A 21,241-nucleotide genomic window follows, 5' to 3' on the forward strand; every position below is an offset into this window, starting at 1 on the left:
GAAATGAAGAGAATTCTGGGTCCAGGGCTTTGTCTACTATACCATGCTGCTCCCAGTCTTCTACGCATATCATAGAGATAGATAATCTGTTTTAGTCATTTCATTGTAGGCCACATTTTCATTTCAGAAGTTTTCATTTGTGAAGTTTTCTCGTTTGCTTTTATCAACTTAAAAAGTCTAGCAAGAAATATATCCCTTTCATGAAAACTTCATTTTTGATCACATTATGTATTTATAGCAACTACCATAATTACTTACATGTTCTTGTAATTAACAAAAATATTTTCTCTTTCACTTCCATTCCATTGGGAAAAATTTTTTTTCTATAACAAATATATATAGTCAAGCAAAACAAATTCCCTCATTGGCTCTGATTAAAAAAAATAAAATCATGTTTTATTCTGAAGCCTAAATTTTAATCACTTCTCTGTCAAGAGATTTTATCAATGGCCCTCTGAAATCATAAATGATGATTGATCATAGGTTTTACAACTTTCAAAACTGTCTTTTCTATCATTGTTCTAAAAATTATTCTCCTGGTCCTTGTTCTTTCATTCATCATCAGTTCATAAAAATCTTCAAATTCATTTATTTCATTCAGCATCACATCACAAAATCTTTCCATGAATCTTAGAAATCATTTTTCCCTCATTTCTTACAGCACAGTAGCATCTCATTCCATTCATATACCACACAGTTCATCCAGCCATTCCCCAAATGACGGACATCCTTCAATCTTCTTTATACCCATCAGATTGGCAAAAATGACCAGAAATAAAAGGAAAATGATAAACGTTGGAGGGGCTGTGAAAAACTAGGCACACTAATGCACTATTAGTATAACTATGAATTTACCCAGCCATTCTGGAAAACAGTACATGCCTTTTGGCCCATTGATAGCATTGAGACCAAAGAGTAAAAAGTCATATAGTTACAAGACTTTTTGTGATGGCAAAAAAACTAGCAGATGTTTAGCATCTTAATGGTTTCTAGCAGGTCATGTGTGCCTTGAGGACAAAAGTGGTGTCCATTCTTTCCTTTATGTGACCCACCTTATCTAAAATTGAGCATATAGTGAATACCTGTTGATTGATTGTTTTAAATACTTAGCAAAAACCATTGAATGAATTGCTTTTTGAGACTATGTGTATTCTCTATTATCATCTTTTCTTTTTTTTTACTTAAGCTTTTTTTTTTTTTTTTAATTTTTCCAGACATATACCTGGACAATTCTTTAACATTAGCCCTTGCAAAACCTTGTGTTCCAATTTTCCCTCCCTTCCCCCAAGCCCTCCCCTAGATTCCAAGTCATCCAACATATATTAAACATAGTAGAAATATATTCTACTATCATCTTTATCCTTGTTTTAAGCAATTGCTTAAAATTACACTGATCAAAAGAAGTTGGGGGGGGAAGTTTTTTGGGTTTTTTTTAAGGTTAAGCTTTCAAATAAGCCTTATTTTTAGTCCTGCCTCAGGAAAACTTCCTTTGCCAATGGGAAGATATTTATCAGCCAATTATTTGGTTTAATCAGTCTCTTCTCTTTGAGAAGGGGGGGAATGTGAAAATACCCAGCCTTAGCCTTTTAAAAATTAGTTTGCTCAGGGAACAGCTAGGTAATGCAGTGGATAGGGCACCAGATCTGAAATCAAGAGGACCTGAGTTCAAATCTGTTCTCACACACTTAATATTTACCCAGCTGTGTGACCCTGGGCAAGTCACTTAACTCCAGTTGCCTCAGCCCCCCCGCCGCTCCCCCCCCACCCCGGCCAAAAAAAAAAGTTTGCTCTGAGTTATTAAAAATGTCTGAACTTGACTGGACTTCAAAGGGATAAAGAAATGTATATCCCATACATGTAGTAGCTGTGTGATTCTGGATACGTCACTCAACTCTTCTGAGCCTCATCTGTAAAATTAGGGGGCCAGTAAGATTCCTTCTCGCTCTAAATATATAATTCTATTCCTTTGCCCCTACGAAGTCCACCTTCTTTTCTAGCCATACATTTTTTTTTTGATATTCTTTATGCTCCTATTCTTAGGCTATCATCTTTTTTTTATGATTTTTTATTATAAACTCAAGTTCAAACATAAACATTTTAGTCTACAAAACAAAGTTTCTGTAATTTGAGTACAAAAAACTAAGTTTTCTAGTTCATATTTTTATTACAATTTAACAAATTTAACATACAATAGCAAAATAATTCAGTTTATTTTTGTCTCCTTTTGAACTGTTTTTTTCTTCTATGCATTTTAATGTTTCTTCTATGCTTTTTTCTTCATTTTTTTGCATCACTATTACTTTTAACCAACTCTCCCAGTCTCTGCCCTACATACATACACTTTTCACAAATAGGAATCTTTTCCCTTGTTACCAATAAGTATAGTAAGCAAAACAAGCCAGTACACTGGCCATGTCGGTAAATGTTTAGGCTTTTGTTTATTGGTGATATGTCGGGAGCTAGTCACACCCATCATGCACTTCTCTATTGCCCTTTGGGTGACCTACAGCTTGAATTATTGAGAAACTGTGGTATTCCATGACTCACAGTCATCCAATATCACTGGAAGAATATTTGTGATAAAAAGATGAGTCTTTGTTTCTGAGAGAAACTTGGGGATTATTAAAGCATTACACAATTTCCCCAAGGAAATACACCCCATCTTTCTTCTTCTTTTCATTTCTAGACTCAGTTTCTTGTCCATATTCAGTATCTGTCTAGGATATAAGATATTTAAACACAAATATCCTAATGGAACAGCTCTGGGATTGTCCATTGAGCTGCAAATCATACACTGATTAAAAGATATTTGTTAACCACTCAGTTTTTCCTGTGTGGATAGTTTAGCCAATTTGTGGACAGTTTAGGCAAGTTGTTTTTTTGTTTATTTTTTTTTAATGGATTTCATTTAGATCTTTATGATGTCAGCACTACATGATATGCAAAGCAAAATTGGAAAGAACCTCACTTTTTTTAAGGAATCCCTTTTACATTTGGATTCTGCATTACATATCTTTTGTGACAGTAACAAAAAACTTTAAGCAAGTTTTATATATATATATATATATATATATATATATATTAAGCTTCATTTATCATGAATGGATAGACAAACAAGTAGATGGATACTCATTTAGTTAGTGCTTACTGTCAGACCAACAGAGTGCTAAATGCTGGGGATACAAAGGTAAACAAGCAAAAGAGTCTGTCCCTTCAAATGGATTTCATTCTAAGAGAGAGAGATGACACAGAGTGAAGAAAGGAGGTAATGGTGTAGAGGTGGCCAGGAAGTTGAAAGGACAAAATGAACCCTCCTGTTATTCACCTATTATCAGAGCCCAAGTTTAAGGCTCTGATAAGAAAGCAGAGGAGAATTATGGCCTGAGCACAGGAAGAATTATGTAAAGATAACCAGGAACAGTGGGGAACCTATTCTGAAGAGGATAAAGCAAAAGCTCACCTATCAGAGTCAGATGTCACAGGGTGGAATCTGAGTTTCTAGTTGGGGAAAATAGGGATGACAGCCAAAAAGTAGGAAGACTGATGTGGTTGGGAAGAATCAGAATTCCTCCTTGTTCCATCTTTCATAGAATCACATATAATTTTGTTGCATGAGAGCAAGATAACTCATCAAAAAAGATTATTTAAGCCAATATTTTGTCATAGTTAATCAATTTTTTTAAAGAATCAACAAATCTAGTTTATTATACCATTCAATATATTGTGTGATATTGAAGATATGGTCTGATATAAAATACATTTTTTTGTTTCATCCTCATACCTTTATTATAAATGACCTAGATCTGTGTTGGTTATTCTCATTAAGATTTTTGTAACAGTAGAACAGTAGGAATATTGGTTAGTAGGTACTTGTTTTGTTGGCCACCAAGCATATGGTATCTGTCCTTCCCTTCAGATAATTTGAGAATCGGCTTCTTAATACCCTTAGTTTAAGTCTAATTCTAGTTCTCTAGTTCTTTAGTTCTCTAGACCAAGGCCTAGAGAAGTGAAGCATGGGGTAGAGCAGGGGTGGGGAACCTTTTTTTTTTTTCTGTCAAGGACCATTTGGATATTTACAACATCATTCATAGGACATATAAAATTATCAACTCATAGAACTCAAGCAGTAGGAGGTTCTTGTATCTAGCTCAATGTTTCTGCAGTTGCCTTAGTAACTTTAGGGACCTTTCATGGACCTTAAATAACATAGACCAAATGTTCCCTATCCCTGGAATAAAGGAAAGAGCTATACTTTAATTCAGCAGAGATTTGGATTCTCTTCCCATCTCTGAGTCAGGGTAGGGAAAATAGCTTACCATACTTGAGCCTTAGCTTCTTTCCCTAAGAGAAGTAATGACACTTTTGGTACACATCTCATTGGGTAGTTGTATAAGGCACCAAGGAGATACATGACAGCCTACGGAAAGGACTGGAGAAATAACAACTGCTCTCATTGTAAAATTCCTTTCTCAAGCTCATGCAAATTAGTAACTAGATTCTTCTGATTCCAGTGTGTTACATTGATTCAATATGATGAGCCAAAAATACTTTGAAACTCACCTGGAAAAAAAGGTAGATATGATCTATAACCCACTTCCACTTCTTTCTTCCTTTAAATTCCTTGATCTTTTTACTTCCTTAGGTTTTTATGACATGTCTGGGAGTTAAGGCAGATGTTCTGTTATGGATGTTTGAATATTTGAAGTGGGAAAGATAGTCAAGGATGACTGCTGTTTAACAGAACCTAAATGCTGTGAAGATTTCAGTTTTCTTCTCTCTTTATCCACCTGTAGTACAATGAACAAGGACTTCAGTATTTTTATTGAAGACAGTGCTGAGTATATGTATGGAGATCAGAAAGGGAATTTAAATGGGAAAATTAATAATGTAATCATAACAACAAAATACTAGTGATGTGAGCCATCCAAAAGAACATGGAAAGAACTTGTATATAAAGCTATTCTTTGTCATAGGATTTGCTTTTAATAAGTTTTTAATCCAAGCCTAAATAAAAATACCTCTCTGAGACTCCTTAAGAATTAAGACAAAAGAGAGACTACTGGACCCTCTCTCAAGCAAGGGAATTCTCAAAAAGGGGAGAATTTTGAGGAAACTTACTTATACAGCATCTCTAGCTTCAAATTGTGTATTCATGGAGGCTTCCATTTTGTATCTTCTGGAAGCCCAGTGAGTCTCCAAAGCAAAAGAATTAAGAGTAGAAATTTCTCTAAATATGACACAGACTCATCAAAATTTCATACTTCTCCTTTATTAGCTCAAAATTGTAGAGATGAGAAGATTAGATTAGAAGGAAAAATAAAATATTTATCTAGTTCTGTGCTATCTTTTATTTTAGACCTTTAAGTAAACTTTTTTTATGGTAACAATTATAAATCCTAATTTACTTAAATAGGAAACGCCTTTGCTCAGAAGGTATTTAGTCAACTTTGCAATACCACTCTAAACTGACAGTTTAGGTTGACAGATTGTCAGCATACTGTCAGAGAATATACTGGATGTGTATTTTTAGTTGAAATGAGTGCCTTTTGAGTAGAGAATTCTTAAGAAATGCAAAGGAAATGAAAAGAAGTTATCATTGTGGCTTAAAAAGTAGAAGAATGTTACATGTTTTCTCATTTTGGGGATGGTCAGTTTAGTCATTTTTTAATTACTAAGCATGTATTATCTTTAATAATCTGGAGAATATGGCTGTGTTGACAGAAAATAGGTTTCTTGGGAACATATAGCAGTCAACCCAAAGTAATTAAAGATTGATGCCGGGAAGAAATGCAAATTTCATCATTTGTTATTCACAGTATTATAGTAATTTGTAGGAAGGGCAATAATGAAAAGAGCCCCTGTATAGTTCAGGGGTCTATAGTTTCTATTTGGGAATCTATCTAGCAAAGGAAACTCAGGAATTATATGAGCAAAATTACAAAAAACTTTCCACACAAATCAAGTCAGACTTAAATAATTGGAAAAATATCAAGTGCTCTTGGATAGGCCAAGCGAATATAATAAAGATGACAATACTCCCTAAACTAATCTATTTATTTAGTACTATACCAATCAGATTTCCAAGAAAATATTTTAATGATCTAGAAAAAATAACAACAAAATTCATATGAAACAATAAAAAGTCGAGAATCTCAAGGAAATTAATGAAAAAAAAAAAATCAAATGAAGGTGGCCTAGCTGTACCTGATCTAAAACTATATTATAAAGCAGCAGTCACCAAAACTATTTGTATTGGCTAAGAAATAGATTAGTTGATCAGTGGAATAGGTTAGGTTCACAAGTCAAAATAGGCAACTATGTAGCAATCTAGTATTTGACAAACTGAAAGATCCTAACTTTTGGGATAAGAATTCATTATTTGACAAAAACTGCTGGGAAAACTGGAAATTAGTATGGCAGAAATTAGGCATGGACCCACACCTAACACCATATACCAAGATAAGATCAAAATGGGTCCATGATTTAGGCATAAAGAACAAGATTATAAATAAATTAGAGGAACATAGGATAGTTTACCTCTCAGACGTGTGGAGGAGGAAGAAATTTTGTGACCAGAAATGAACTAGAGATCATTATTGATCACAAAATAGAAAATTTTGATTATATCAAATTAAAAAGCCTCTGTACAAACAAAATGAATGCAAACACGATTAGAAGGGAAGCAACAAACTGGGAAAACATCTTCATAGTTAAAGGTTCTGATAAAGGCCTCATTTCCAAAATACAGAGAGAACTGACTCTAATTTATAAGAAATCAAACCATTCTCCAATTGATAAATGGTCAAAGGATATGAACAGACAATTTTCAGATGATAAAATTGAAACTATTTCCATTCATATGAAAGAATGTTCCAAATTACTATTGATCAGAGAAATGCAAATTAAGACAACTCTGATACCACTACACACCTGTCAGATTGGCTAAGATGACAGGAAAAAATAAGGATGAATGTTGGAGGAGATGTGGAAAAACTGGGACACTGATGCATTATTGGTGGAGTTGTGAACGAATCCAACCATTCTGGAGAGCAATCTGGAATTATGCCCCAAAAGTTATCAAACTGTGTATACCCTTTGATCCAGCAGTGTTATTTCTGGGCTTATATCCCAAAGAAATACTAAAGAAGGGAATGTATGTGTAAAAATGTTTGTGGCAGCCTGTTTGTAGTGGCTAGAAACTGGAAAATGAATGGATACCCATCAAATGGAGAATGGTTGGGTAAATTGTGGTATATGAAGCTTATGGAATATTATTGTTCTGTAAGAAATGACCAACAGGATGAATACAGAGAGACTTGGAGAGACTTACATGAAGTGATGCTAAGTGAAATGAGCAGAACCAGGAGATTATTATATACCTCAACAACAATATTGTATGAGGATGTATTCTGATGGAAGTAGATTTTTTCGACAAAGAGAAGATCTAACTCAGTTGAAATTGATCAAGGATGGACAGAAGCAGCTACACCCAAAGAAAGGACACTGGGAAATAAATGTAAACTGTTTGCATTTTTGTTTTTCTTCCCAGGTTATTTTTACCTTCTGAATCCAATTCTTCCTGTTCATTTCTGCACACATGTATTGTATCTAGGATATATTGTGACATATTTAACATGTATAGGACTGCTTGCCATCTGGTGGAAGAAGGGAGGGAAAAAGTCAGAACAGAAGTGAATGCAAGGAATAATGTTGTAAAGAAATTTTTTTCAAAATAAAAAAAATGAAAAAAGAAAAGAAAAGGTCTGTAGTTTCTCAAATATGTGATGTCAAAACTCTTTGAGCATCAGCTTCCTTGTTTGTAAAATGGGCATAATGATCATTGTACTATTCATCTCACAGGGCTGTTAAGAGAATAAATAATGAAATTTATGCAAACTGCTTTATAATTGAAACTATAATATAATTGGAATTGTTATACAAATGTTAGTCATTTATGTTAGCTCTCAAATGCCTTACATTTATTTATAAGGTTGAATTATGTTCTGGAAAACTGTTCAAGCAAAAATAGTATTCTTCCCTATAAGTTTTTATTCACTATATAATAAAAGTTCTTCCCCAAGGTATCCCTGGATAAATTTCAGGAGTCTATAAATATGAACGGGAAAAAAAATTACATTTCTTTTTCCTAAACTCTTAACTGAAATTTAGCATTTATTTCAGTTGTGAATATAGACAATAAACTAATTCCGAAAAGCAGTCCATAGAATTCACCATATTGCCAAAGTGAGGTCCTCTTCTGAAAGGTCCTTCTTAGAGAATAGTTTATCAGAATTAGAATTGAATCTAAAGAGGTAGAGTCAAAAGGTTAATAACAAAAATGTTCTTGATGTCCTGGGGAGACAAAAAAAAAAAAAAAACTTCATGTGCAATGTTGATTATTTCCTTTTGCCCCTTAACTGCCTTCCCACTGAGAATTATCTCAGCCTATCAAAGGATAAGATTGGGATGAAACCAGAAGTATCTCCCAGATATACTCATCTCTTAAATCTCTCAGAGATGAACAAAACTGGCTTCCTAGAAGATAAAATTAGTGGTAGAGCCAATAAGTTAAAGTTCATACTTTATAGGACTACTATGTAATTATTCCAGTGTCACCAATAGGTCCCACCAATCTATAGAACTAGCCTTTGTGGAAGAGGAAGATAACACAGATTTTACCAAGATGAGCTCTATTAGGAATGTCTAGCTATATAGAGGCTGGTATGGAAGAACAGAATTGATGAAATAGTGGCCCAGAAGTTTAGTGGGAGTTTGTTTTGTTTTAAATGTTTGATGTTCTGCGTCAATGTGATTTTGAGGCAATGGGTATGCTTTAAGGAATTCTAAGGTACAACATACTTTTACATATTTGCTTACATAGAATGATCTGAAGACCAGCACACTTTTTAGTGGTATTTTTCAAATCTTATTTCTAAAGAACTCTATCTTCTGTAATTCTTCCAATAAAAGAAAATGTGGCCCAGTAGGCATATTATGTTTACCCTTGTTACCTTTAGCTCCTACATCAGATCTTCAGAGAGAGAGTTGAAGAGCATAAATAACAAGGTGAAAGAATCTCACCTAAAGAACAAAGAATGATTTTTCTTTAAAAGTATCTAACTTAAGATGTCTTTTATTTTATTTTTCAGTTTCCTTCTCAAACTCATTGAAAACATTTTTAACATAACTTGGCAACCATACAAATTGTCTGCATTTTGTGTTATTGAATTCTTATATAGCTACTTTCTGCTTGTTTTAATCATGTGGTTGTTTGGATATGTTAAAGACTGATATAGCAAGTTGTAATTAGACACAGTGAGTGACATACATTTAGATCAATTTTAATCCAAATTAAGTTTTTCTGTAGCTGGTAATTTGATTTGAAGGGAGTTAATTTATTTGAACCTGAGTAAAATTAACATCCAACAGACATGCACATTTTCTAAGAATTTAATTTATAGGTTCTCTTGCTTAATAAAATCAACAAACATATATTAAGTGATAATTATGTTCAGGGCAGAGAATTAGTGTAGAGAAGACAATAGGGAGGCAGCTAAAGTGGTTCAAATACTATCTCTCATAGGTACAGATGTGAATCAAGGCAAGTCATTTAACTTCTTAACACTCTCGTGCAATTCTTTACAACTATTTGTTGTAGAGCAATTGTTTTCTGTTGATAAAGGGGATTTTCCATTTTTTAAGATTTAATTTTCTTTATTTTTTTAATTTTAAGTAACAAGTATTTTATTAATATGTTCATCCTAACCACCTCCCATTAAGAAAAGTATAAGAGACTGTACTAAGGCCCAAAGGCTACAGGAATAAAAAACAAAACCGAGGCCTCAAAGACCTGAAATATGTGATATATGACATATATATACAAATACATATTCTACCATACAGAATGTGATGATCAAGAGAGAAATTCATAGTGCTTATAAGAAAATTTGAGTAGAGCATATCTTTCATCTGCAAGATTAGAGAAGGCTTCACAGAAGAGCTAGTACCAAAGCTAAACCCTCAGTAGGTAGGGATGTAGATGGATTATGTTTTAGGAATGTAGAAATGTCTGTGAGAATATATAAAAGAATACAGAATGAGACCACAGAATTGCTAGAAATACATTTTGTTTAGAGTATATAGACTATATGAAGGAAAATAGTGAAGATGAAAAAATGAGTAAGTCATGTGGAAATAAGGAAAAGAAAAGGAGCTACATTGGGAAGGTCTGCAAATGCCAGGCTAAGGAGCCAACATTTTACCCAGATTAACAGAGAACTTCTGAAAGCTTTTGACAAGGAGAAAAATATAGTTAAATCTCTATATACCCATCAGTTCACTGAGCAGCTATTTGAAACATGGATTGAAAAGAGAATACAGTAGAAGCAGGGAACTAATTTATAAGGTCTTGTTACAATAGTCTAGAGGAGCCACTGTGGGGGCAATGCAAAAGGGAGGAAAGGATTGAAGAAGAGTGGGAAGGTAAAATTGAAAGAAATTGGAAACTATTAAATGATGGAATAATCAAAAGACTCCCAAGTATTATATATGAATGAGGAAGGTGGGTGCATTAGCAACAGAAAGAAGGGAATTATATGAAGACCTAGGTTTCAGGGGAAGATAACAGACTTCAACACTTTTTTTGTGGTATTGATATGATACCTAAGTGGGGATATTTGTCTGGGCAGTTGGAGATGCAATACTGGAGCTCAAAGGAGAGGTTCTAGCTGGGTGTATAGATTGGAAATCCTTAGAACAGAAAAGATCATTGGACATAGGTGATCCCATGAGAGAGAGAAAGCAGATAAGAGCATCGAGGATGGAACCTTGGGGGAACACAGACTGAGATAAACGAGGTTAAGCAGCCAAAAAACAGGAGAAACACCAGAAATCAGTGCCATGGAATCTAAAAGGCATGGTGGACGTGCCTGGGAGGAATAGTGACCAGCAGTATTTGTTGTGTCAGAAACATCTGGAAGAATGGAGACTGAAAATAAGCTAGGGAGTTTAAAGAACTAGGAGGAAAGCAGCCCCAGTAAAGACAAGGACAGAAGCCAGTTTAAAAGGGATTTCAGAGTGGTGGTAAGGAAGTGAAATCAGGGGAACAGTGCCAGAGACCAGCTCTTTGTGGTGGAAACGAGCTAAAAGGAAGATGGACCCATTGTGAACAATCATAGCTGTTGTTCACTCCTCTTGGTACTGGATGGCCATTTCTGTCTCCATGTGGACACAATAGGGAATGCAATTGAATAGGTAACTTTGGCAACAAAAGGACCCCTTCATCCTTAAATATTAGAGAAAGGAATTGGGAGGGGGTGTATGTGGGTGTGGGAAGAGTTGTATGTATGTGTGTGGGTGTGTTGAGATGTGTATATGTCGGGGAAGAGTGTGAGGGTGTGTGTGGGTGTGAAGGGGAGGTGTGTGTGGGAGAGGGATGTGTGTTCTCTCTGGGACATACCTGTGCTTTGGGGCCTTTGCTTCCCTGCAGAACTCTCCTTCTCTGCTCTGTACTTTGCCTTAATCTTGTCAATAGGATTTTATATAATTATGCCCAAGGATTGCCTAATTACCTAATGTCTTTGGCAAACACTGGACATTTAATATAAGAATCGTGAAGAAACATTGAACTATCAGGAAAGTTTGCTAAGATTCTTGATTTTACTTTTAAAATTCCAGTGTTGCATTTTCTAAAGGCATTTTCTCCATGGACATGCCAGGGTTATATGTGTTGAAGAAGTTACAGTTGTGTTCCAGTGCAATAAAGATGAAAGTTAACTCCCCTGAGTTTGATAGTTTTTCCTGAGCTATGAACTTTCTCTGTCATCAGCAATGGTGCCTTATCAATCAGTTAAGCTAAATTGTTAAAGAAAGTCTTTTTAGGGAAATCTTTGAAAAACACATAGAAGAACCCCAAAGAGATAATAAAGAAGGGAAAGGGACCTGAATGTGGCAAAATGTTTGTGGCAGCCCTGTTTGTAGTGGCTAGAAGCTGGAAAATGAATGGATGCCCATCAGTTGGAGAATGGTTGAGTAAATTGTGGTATATGAATGTTATGGAATATTATTGTTCTGTAAGAAATGACCAGCAGGATGAATACAGAGAGGCTTGAAGAGACTTACATGAACTGATGCTAAGTGAAATGAGCAGAATCAGGAGATCATTATATACCTCAACAACGATACTGTTTGAGGATGTTTTCTGATGGAAGTGGATCTCTTCGATAAAGACAGATAATTCAGTTTCAATTGACGAGGATGGACAGAAGCAGCTACACCCAAAGAAAGAACACTAGGAAATGAATATAAACTGCTTGCATTTTTGTTTTTCTTCCTGGGTTATTTATACCTTCTGAATTCAATTCTCCCTGTGCAACAAGAGAACTGTTCAGTTCTGCAAACATATATTGTATCTAGGATATACTGTAACCTATTCAACATGTAAAGGACTGCTTGCCATCTGGGGGAGGGGGTGGAGGGAGGGAGGGGAAAAATAGGAACAGAAGTGAGTGCAAGGGATAATGCTGTAAAAAATTACCTTGGCATGGGTTCTGTCAATAAAAAGTTATTAAAAAAAAAAAAGATTCCCCTTGTTGAACATAGTATCTAGCATAGAGTAGATACTCAATGAATGTTTACTGGCTAATGACAACCTCTCAGTGCTCAATGTAATTCTCTGAAATCAGAAAGGTACCTAGCTGCATTGGTACATGAAATTTCCTTATCAGATAACTTCCTCTTTTAGTGAAATTACAGATATATTCTCTATCCCTATATATAGTCTTACTTAAGAACTGGACATTTAATTCCTATTTGAATAGTTCATTAATTTTTAGAAAGCACTTTCTCCATAGTAACCCATGAAGCAGGCCATTGAGACAACATTATCATCATTTTAAAGAAAAATAATATGCTAAGGGATATGTTGAGTCACACATGGTCACATTTCTATCAACAGTAAGAGTGGAGATTAAGAATGAATCCTAATAGAGACAATACTACAAAGTGGGTAGGGTGCTAAATATGGAGCTGAGAAGACAATTTCAAACTGTATCCCAAATGTTTATTAACTGTGGAAACTATTCTAAACTCATCCATGAAATGAGCAGCTGAGTCTCAATGGCAACTGAGGTCCCTTCTAGCTGTAAATCTTTTTTTATCATTGGGGAATGTGTAATTGTTATTTTCATGTATGTGAACAGCTATTATACTGAAGGAAGATTACATTTCTCTTGTTTTGATCCAGAAATTAGCTCTGAATATAATGAGTAAAACTTCCGATTATAACTGTCAAAAACTGAACTGACTGCCTCAGGAATAAATAAATAAATGAAATTAATGGGCAAAAAAAAAAGAAAAAGAAAAACACATAGAAGAAAAAGAGAATGAGCTCTTTGTTTTATGTGTCTTATTTCTTCCTCTTTGAAAATAGCTTGGTTCCACAATGTTTTCTGACTGGAGGCTGAGTTGCTATTCATGATCACTTTGTAAGTAGATATAAATAGCCATTGGCATGGCCTGCCTTTGTGGGCACATCTTGCAAGAAGGAGACTTTATTCTAACATGTTTTTTTTTTTTTTACTAAGTATCAACTATTTCTTAGACTTCAAATTTTGAGACAGAGAAATATAGAGGATAGGAACCTTTTAAGGAAAACCAGGGTTCAAGTCCAATCTCTAACACATCCTAGTTATATGAACCCAAGAAAGTTACTTAACTTTTCAGAACCCTAGGCAACTCTCTTAAAATTATAAATTGCAAGACAGAAGGTAATCTAAATGGTACAGGAAGTTTCTTTATCTGTAGTCCCCAGTGCCAATGAAATTACAGGTCTGTAAATCTTGAGAGTAACTTGAAAATTCTGTAGGCATTAACTAGGTAGCATAGTGGAAGGATCAGTTAACCTTGAATACTGGAGTTGAATAAAGTTGTGACCATCTGGAGGATCAGGGTCAGCTTGTTTTAGTCCTATGATGGATGCCTTGCAATGCTTCTAGTATGGAACATATTAATGTATGAGTGGTGAACAAATAATTACTGGGAAAGAGCTCCCATAACCCCTAGTTCTGCCCAACCAAAAAAGAAATGCTTATTTTTGAGTAGTTAGGCACACATGTTAGCATCAGGGATTGGAATGTTTTAATATTGTAGGCATTAATTTGAAAGTATTGAGAAGGAAATAAGGAATAGAATAGATAGTGCAGTGCCCAGCACATATTAGGCACGTAATAAATGCTTTTGACTTGACTTCAGGTATTATTTTTTTTTAAAAGAATGAATGATGGGCATCAGAAGAGTATGAAGTGGAAAGAATATTGATACTAGGTTAAATGTGGCATTTTCAAAGATGAATTAGTGTTAGCTTTCTGCATATGTGCTATGACTTGGATTTGTAACTACTGATAAAATAATTCTCTTATTATTTTATTTTATTAATTTGATTTTAGGATAGAAACTGCATTTTAAATACCTAGGCAATTTTCCTGATTTTATTTTGCCTAGTCTTTGACTCCTATAACATATGAGGGATTTTGTCCCTGAGATTATTCACTGGTTGAGCTTCTTGACCGAAAACATGCTAGGTCTGTTTCATTTGCTCTGCAAGAAACAGTAGTTTTTCTACTCTGAAGATACTGTAGAAATGAGCAGGCACCACATAATTCAAAAATCCCTCAGGGAAACATCCATTATTTGTGAAAAATGTCACCCAGCACTCTTAGAAATACCACAGCTTTGCTTTGGGGACCTACATTTAATATAGGCGACCTTCAACATTAGCTGAGGAAATTATATACTTTGATTTATCTCTGTTTAGTCCATCTGGCCTATAGAGTGTAAAAAAAGATATGTTTTTTCTTAGGGTTGCTTCCACTGCTGAAGTTGCCATCCTTGATGTAGAATGACAAGTTGAAACAGTTATAACACTTTAGAGAGAAAATAATTTCAAAGAACTTTAGTTTTTAAATGGCCATTATACCATAGCTTTGTGATAGTTTTTCCTTCTCTTCAAGCACCATTCTCTTTGTAGCTCCTAATCATTACCATAGAATTATAAATACCTTTTCGATCTTTTTGTCTCATCCCTGGCCTATGTGTTTCCCAGACCATCTTTAATTTAGGAAAGAGGATACTAAAAGGCAAGATCCCAGATGGAAAGAACTGGAATAATTTGTATTCCTTAGACTTTCTAAAGGAACAAAGCACATTTTGTGTTGGAACTGTTATCAGGCCTGTCACTAGCAGTTCTTGGGACAAGAAAAATAATGAATGTGGGTTAAAGGAGGTTCTGAGTATGTTCAGTTTGGATCCCAGCCATATAGTTTATAAACTGTCTACCTTTTCTTTCACCTTGACCCTCACAATGCTGTCCCCACTAGATTCCCTAGGCTTCATTTTTTTGTTCTTCAAGGATAGTCAGAAACATCACCTAGTATCATCTCCTTCCCCATATTCTATTAAATCAACTTTTGCCTAGCCAGCTGCTTTCCTTTAAGTACTCACTTCTTTCAAATGATGAGAATAGACCAGGATAAGCATTGTGGTATGCTGCAAAGAGGGAAACTGGAGAATTGTATTTGAATCCTGGCTCTTCACAAACTGCTTGGTCATTGGCAAGTTACCAATCAACATTTATTAAGGACCTACTGTTTAGGCCGAGCACTGTACTGAGTGCTAAGAATTTTTTAAAAAGACAAGAGAGAGACAGCTCCTGCCTCCCCCTGATCTAATGGGAAGAACCAACACAAATAAGAACTTAAAGACTAAGTGGCAATAAGGAAGGAGATATAATGGTGAATTTTAGAGAAGTAGACCCAGGTGGAAAATGTCCTTGGTCTGGATGCCCTCCTTAAATAGAAGTCTTAGGAGGAACTCTTCACTTTCTAACCTTTCCAATCAGAGGGAGGTGGCACAGGGACAGAGAGTACTGATTGCTTAAACTCTGGACCCTAGCTTTCTTATCTATAAAATGAATATAATAATTCTCACAATGCTAAATTTACAATTATCTTGAAAAATATGCTTTGCAAGTAATACATTATAAATATGAATTAAGTTCATTTCAAGAAATATTTATTATTAAGTATTTGGTATTCATAAGGAAGAGTGGAATGGGAAGAAAAGATAAGTGCAATCTATTATTTAAAACAGCAAAAAGCCATTAAAGAGATCAGGGAAAACTTGCCTAGGATGTGGCACAAGAGCCAGATCTTGAAAAAAACCAGGAATTTTAATAGGCAGAGGTAAGAAAGGAGCCACTGTCAAGGCAAAAGGATATAGTGTAGTATTTCTTTTTTTTTTTTTATTTTTATTTAATAATTACTTTATATTGACACTCGTTTCTGTTCCGATTTTTTTTTCCCTCCCTCCCTCCACCCCCTCCCCTAGATGGCAAGCAGTCCTTTATATGTTGGATATGTTGCAGTATATCCTAGATACAATATATGTTTGCAGAACCGAACAGTTCTCTTGTTGCATAGGGAGAATTGGATTCAGAAGGTATAAATAACCCGGGAAGAAAAACAAAAATGCAGATAGTTCACATTCGTTTCCCAGTGTTCTTTCTTTGGGTGTAGCTGCTTTTGTCCGTCATTTATCCATTGAAACTCAGGTCTCTTTGTCAAAGAAATCCACTGCCATCAAAATATGTCCTCATACAATATCGTTGTCGAAGTGTATAATGATCTCCTGGTTCTGCTCATTTCACTTAGCATCAGTTCATGTAAGTCTCACCAGTCCTCTCTGTATTCATCCTGCTGGTCATTTCTTACAGAACAATAATATTCCATAACATTCATATACCACAATTTACCCAGCCATTCTCCAATTGATGGGCATCCATTCATTTTCCAGTTTCTAGCCATTACAAACAGGGCTGCTACAAACATTTTGGCACATACAGGTCCCTTTCCCTTCTTTAGTATTTCTTTGGGATATAAGCCCAATAGAAACACTGCTGGATCAAAGGGTATGCACAATTTGATAATTTTTGGGGCATAATTCCAGATTGCTCTCCAGAATGGTTGGATTCATTCACAACTCCACCAACAGTGCATTAGTGTCCCAGTTTTCCCGCATCCCCTCCAACATTCATCATTATTTTTTCCTGTCATCTTAGCCAATCTGACAGGTGTGTAGTGGTATCTCAGAGTTATCTTAATTTGCATTTCTCTGATCAATAATGATTTGGAACACTCTTTCATATGAGTGGTAATAGTTTCAATTTCATCCTCTGAAAATTGTCTGTTCATATCCTTTGACCATTTATCAATTGGAGAATGGCTTGATTTCTTATAAATTTGAGTCAGTTCTCTATATATTTTGGAAATGAGGCCTTTATCAGAACCTTTAACTGTGAAAATGTTTTCCCAGTTTGTTGCTTCCCTTCTAATCTTGTTTGCATTAGTTTTATTTGTACAAAGGCTTTTTAATTTGATGTAATCGAAATTTTCTATTTTATGATCAGTAATGGTCTCTAGTTCATCTTTGGTCACAAATTTCTTTCTCCTCCACAAGTCTGAGAGATAAACTATTCTATGTTCCTCTAATTTATTTATAATCTCGTTCTTTATGCCTAGGTCATAGACCCATTTTGATCTTATCTTGGTATATGGTGTTAAGTGTGGGTCCATGCCTAATTTCTGCCATACTAATTTCCAATTATCCCAGCAGTTTTTATCAAATAATGAATTCTTTTCCCAGAAGTTAGGGGCTTTGGGTTTGTCAAACACTAGATTGCTATAGTTGACTATTCTGTCTTGTGAACCTAGCCTTTTCCACTGATCCACTAATCTATTTCTTAGCCAATACCAAATGGTTTTGGTGACTGCTGCTTTATAATATAATTTTAGATCAGGTACAGCTAGGCCACCTTCATTTGATTTTTTTTTCATTAATTCCCTTGAGATTCTCGACTTTTTATTGTTCCATATGAATTTTGTTGTTATTTTTTCTAGATCAATAAAATATTTTTTTGGAAGTCTGATTGGTATAGCACTAAATAAATAGATTAGTTTAGGGAGTATTGTCATCTTTATTATGTTCGCTCGGCCGATCCAAGAGCACTTAATATTTTTCCAATTATTTAAGTCTGACTTTATTTGTGTGGAGACTTTTTTATAATTTTGCTCATATAATTCCTGACTTTCCTTTGGTAGATAGATTCCCAAATATTTTATGGTATCAACAGTTATTCTGAATGGAATTTCTCTTTGTATCTCTTGCTGTTGGGTTTTGTTGGTGATGTATAAAAATGCTGAGGATTTATGGGGATTTATTTTGTAGCCAGCTACTTTGCTAAAATTATGAATTATTTCCAATAGCTTTTTAGTAGAATCTCTGGGGTTCTCTAGGTATACCATCATATCATCTGCAAAGAGTGATAGTTTGGTTTCCTCATTGCCTACTCTAATTCCTTTAATATCTTTCTCGACTCTTATTGCCGAGGCTAGTGTTTCTAATACGATATTAAATAATAATGGTGATAGTGGGCAACCTTGCTTCACTCCAGATCTTACTGGGAAAGGTTCCAGTTTTTCCCCATTGCATATGATGCTTACTGATGGTTTTAAATATATGCTCCTGACTATTTTAAGGAAAAGTCCATTTATTCCTATGCTCTCAAGTGTTTTTATTAGGAATGGATGTTGGATTTTATCAAATGCTTTTTCTGCATCTATTGAGATGATCATATGGTTTTTGTTTGTTTGGTTATTGATCTAGTCAATTATGCTAATAGTTTTCCTAATATTGAACCAGCCCTGCATTCCAAGTATAAATCCTACTTGGTCATAGTGTATTATCCTGGTGACGATTTTCTGTAATCTTTTTGCTAATATTTTATTTAAGATTTTAGCATCAATATTCATTAGGGAGATTGGTCTATAATTTTCTTTCTCTGTTTTCAGCCTACCTGGTTTAGGTATCAGTACCATGTCTGTGTCATAAAAGGAGTTTGGTAGGACTCCTTCAATCCCTATTTTTTCAAATAGTTTATATAACATTGGAGTTAATTGTTCTTTAAATGTTTGGTAGAATTCACATGTAAATCCATCTGGTCCTGGGGATTTTTTCTTAGGGAGTTGATTGATAGTTTGTTCTATTTCTTTTTCTGAGATGGGACTGTTTAGGATATTTACTTCTTCCTCTGTTAGTTTGGGCAAGCTATATTTTTGGAGGTATTTTTCTATTTCATTTAAGTTGTCGAATTTATTGGCATAAAGTTGGGCAAAATAACTCCTAATTATTGCTCTAATTTCCTCCTCGTTAGTAGCGAGTTCTCCCTTTTCATTTTTAAGACTAACAATTTGATTTTCCTCTTTCCTTTTTTTTTTAATCAGATTTACTAAGGGTTTGTCTATTTTGTTGGTTTTTTCATAGAATCAACTCTTAGTTTTATTAATCAATTCAATAGTTTTTTTACTTTCAATTTTATTGATCTCACCTTTTATTTTTAGAATTTCAAGTTTAGTGTTTGACTGAGGGTTTTTAATTTGTTCCTTTTCTAGCATTTTTAGTTGCAAACCCAATTCATTGACCTTCTCTTTCTCTATTTTATACAAATAGGCCTCTAGAGATATGAAATTTCCCCTTATTACCGCTTTGGCTGCATCCCATACATTTTGGTATGATGTCTCATTATTATCGTTTTCTTGGGTGAAGTTATTAATTATGTCTATGATTTGCTGTTTCACCCAATCATTCTTTAGTATGAGATTATTTAGTTTCCAATTATTTTTTGGTCTACTTCCCCCTGGTTTTTTGTTGAATGCAATTTTTATTGCATCGTGGTCTGAAAAGGATGCATTTACTATTTCTGCCTTACTGCATTTGAGTTTGAGGTTTTTATGTCCTAATATATGGTCAATTTTTGTATAGGTTCCATGAACTGCTGAAAAGAAAGTGTACTCCTTTCTGTCTCCATTACGTTTTCTCCAGAGAACTATCATATCTAATTTTTCTAGTATTCTATTTACCTCTTTGACTTCTTTCTTATTTATTTTGTGGTTTGATTTATCCAATTCTGAGAGTGCAAGGTTAAGATCTCCCACTATTATAGTTTTACTGTCTATTTCTTCTTGCAGCTCTCTTAGTTTCTCTTTTAAGAATTTAGATGCTACACCACTTGGTGCATATATGTTTAATATAGATAGTGCTTCATTATCCATGCTACCCTTCAGCAAGATCTAGTGTCCTTCCTTATCTCTTTTAATTAGATCAATTTTTGCTTTAGCTTGATCTGAGATCAGGATGGCTACCCCTGCTTTTTTGACTTCACCTGAAGCATAGTAGATTTTGCTCCAACCTTTTACCTTTAACCTGCATGTATCTCCCCGCTTCAGGTGTGTTTCCTGTAAACAACATATTGTAGGATTCTGGCTTTTAATCCATTCTGCTAACTGCTTCCTTTTTATGGGGGAGTTAACCCCCTTCACATTTATGGTTAGAATGACCAATTCTATATTACTTGCCATCTTGTTAACCCCGGTTTATGCTTTTCTCCCTTCTTTCCCCTTTCCCCCCTTCCCAGTATTAAGCTTGTGAGCACCACTTGCTTCTCACAGCCCTTCCTTTCTAGTATCCCTCCCCCCCGCCTTAGAGTTCCTCCCCCTATCTTACCCCTTTCCCTCCCCATTTCCGTATTCCCTTCCGCTTAGCTTATTCCTTCCCTTTTCACTTTTCCCTTCTCACTTTTCAATGAGGTGGGAGAAGTTTCACCATAGATTGAATATGTCTTAAGATTTTTCACTTAAAGCCAATTCTGAAGGTAGTAAGATACCCACTATTTTCATCCCCCTCCATTATTTCTCTCAGATATAATAGGTTTCCTATGCCTCTTCATAAGATGTACTATCCCCACTTTACCCTTTTTCTGGTACAATGTCCTTTCCACATCAATTTCTAGAACAAGGTATACATGTATTCTTTATATATCTATATAGTCAAAATATAGTTCCCAAGATTAATCTTTACCTTTTTAGATTTCTCTCGAGTTCTATATTTGTAGATCAAACTTTTTGTTAAGTTCTGGCTTTTTCATCAGAAATAGATGAAATTCGCTTACTTCATTGAATGTCCATCTTCTTCCCTGGAAAAAGATGCTCATTCTCGCTGGGTAAGTTATTTTTGGTTGCATACCAAGTTCCTTAGCCTTTCGGAATATCATATTCCAGGCCCTTCGATCTTTTAATGTGGATGCTGCCAGGTCCTGGGTGATCCTTATTGTGGCTCCTTGATACTTGAATCG

The 21,241-nt window shown here is 34.8% G+C and overlaps 1 protein-coding gene across 4 annotated transcripts in view; it reads left to right on the forward strand.

Annotated features, from left to right (window-relative positions):
* ATP8A2 (ATPase phospholipid transporting 8A2) overlaps positions 1-21,241 on the forward strand; it is a 769,397-nt gene that overhangs the window by 522,859 nt on the left and 225,297 nt on the right. The gene's annotated exons all lie outside the window — the stretch shown is intronic.

This window comes from Antechinus flavipes, chromosome 3 (genome assembly GCF_016432865.1).
Source record: "Antechinus flavipes isolate AdamAnt ecotype Samford, QLD, Australia chromosome 3, AdamAnt_v2, whole genome shotgun sequence".
In the NCBI taxonomy this organism is placed as follows: Eukaryota; Metazoa; Chordata; class Mammalia; order Dasyuromorphia; family Dasyuridae; genus Antechinus; species Antechinus flavipes.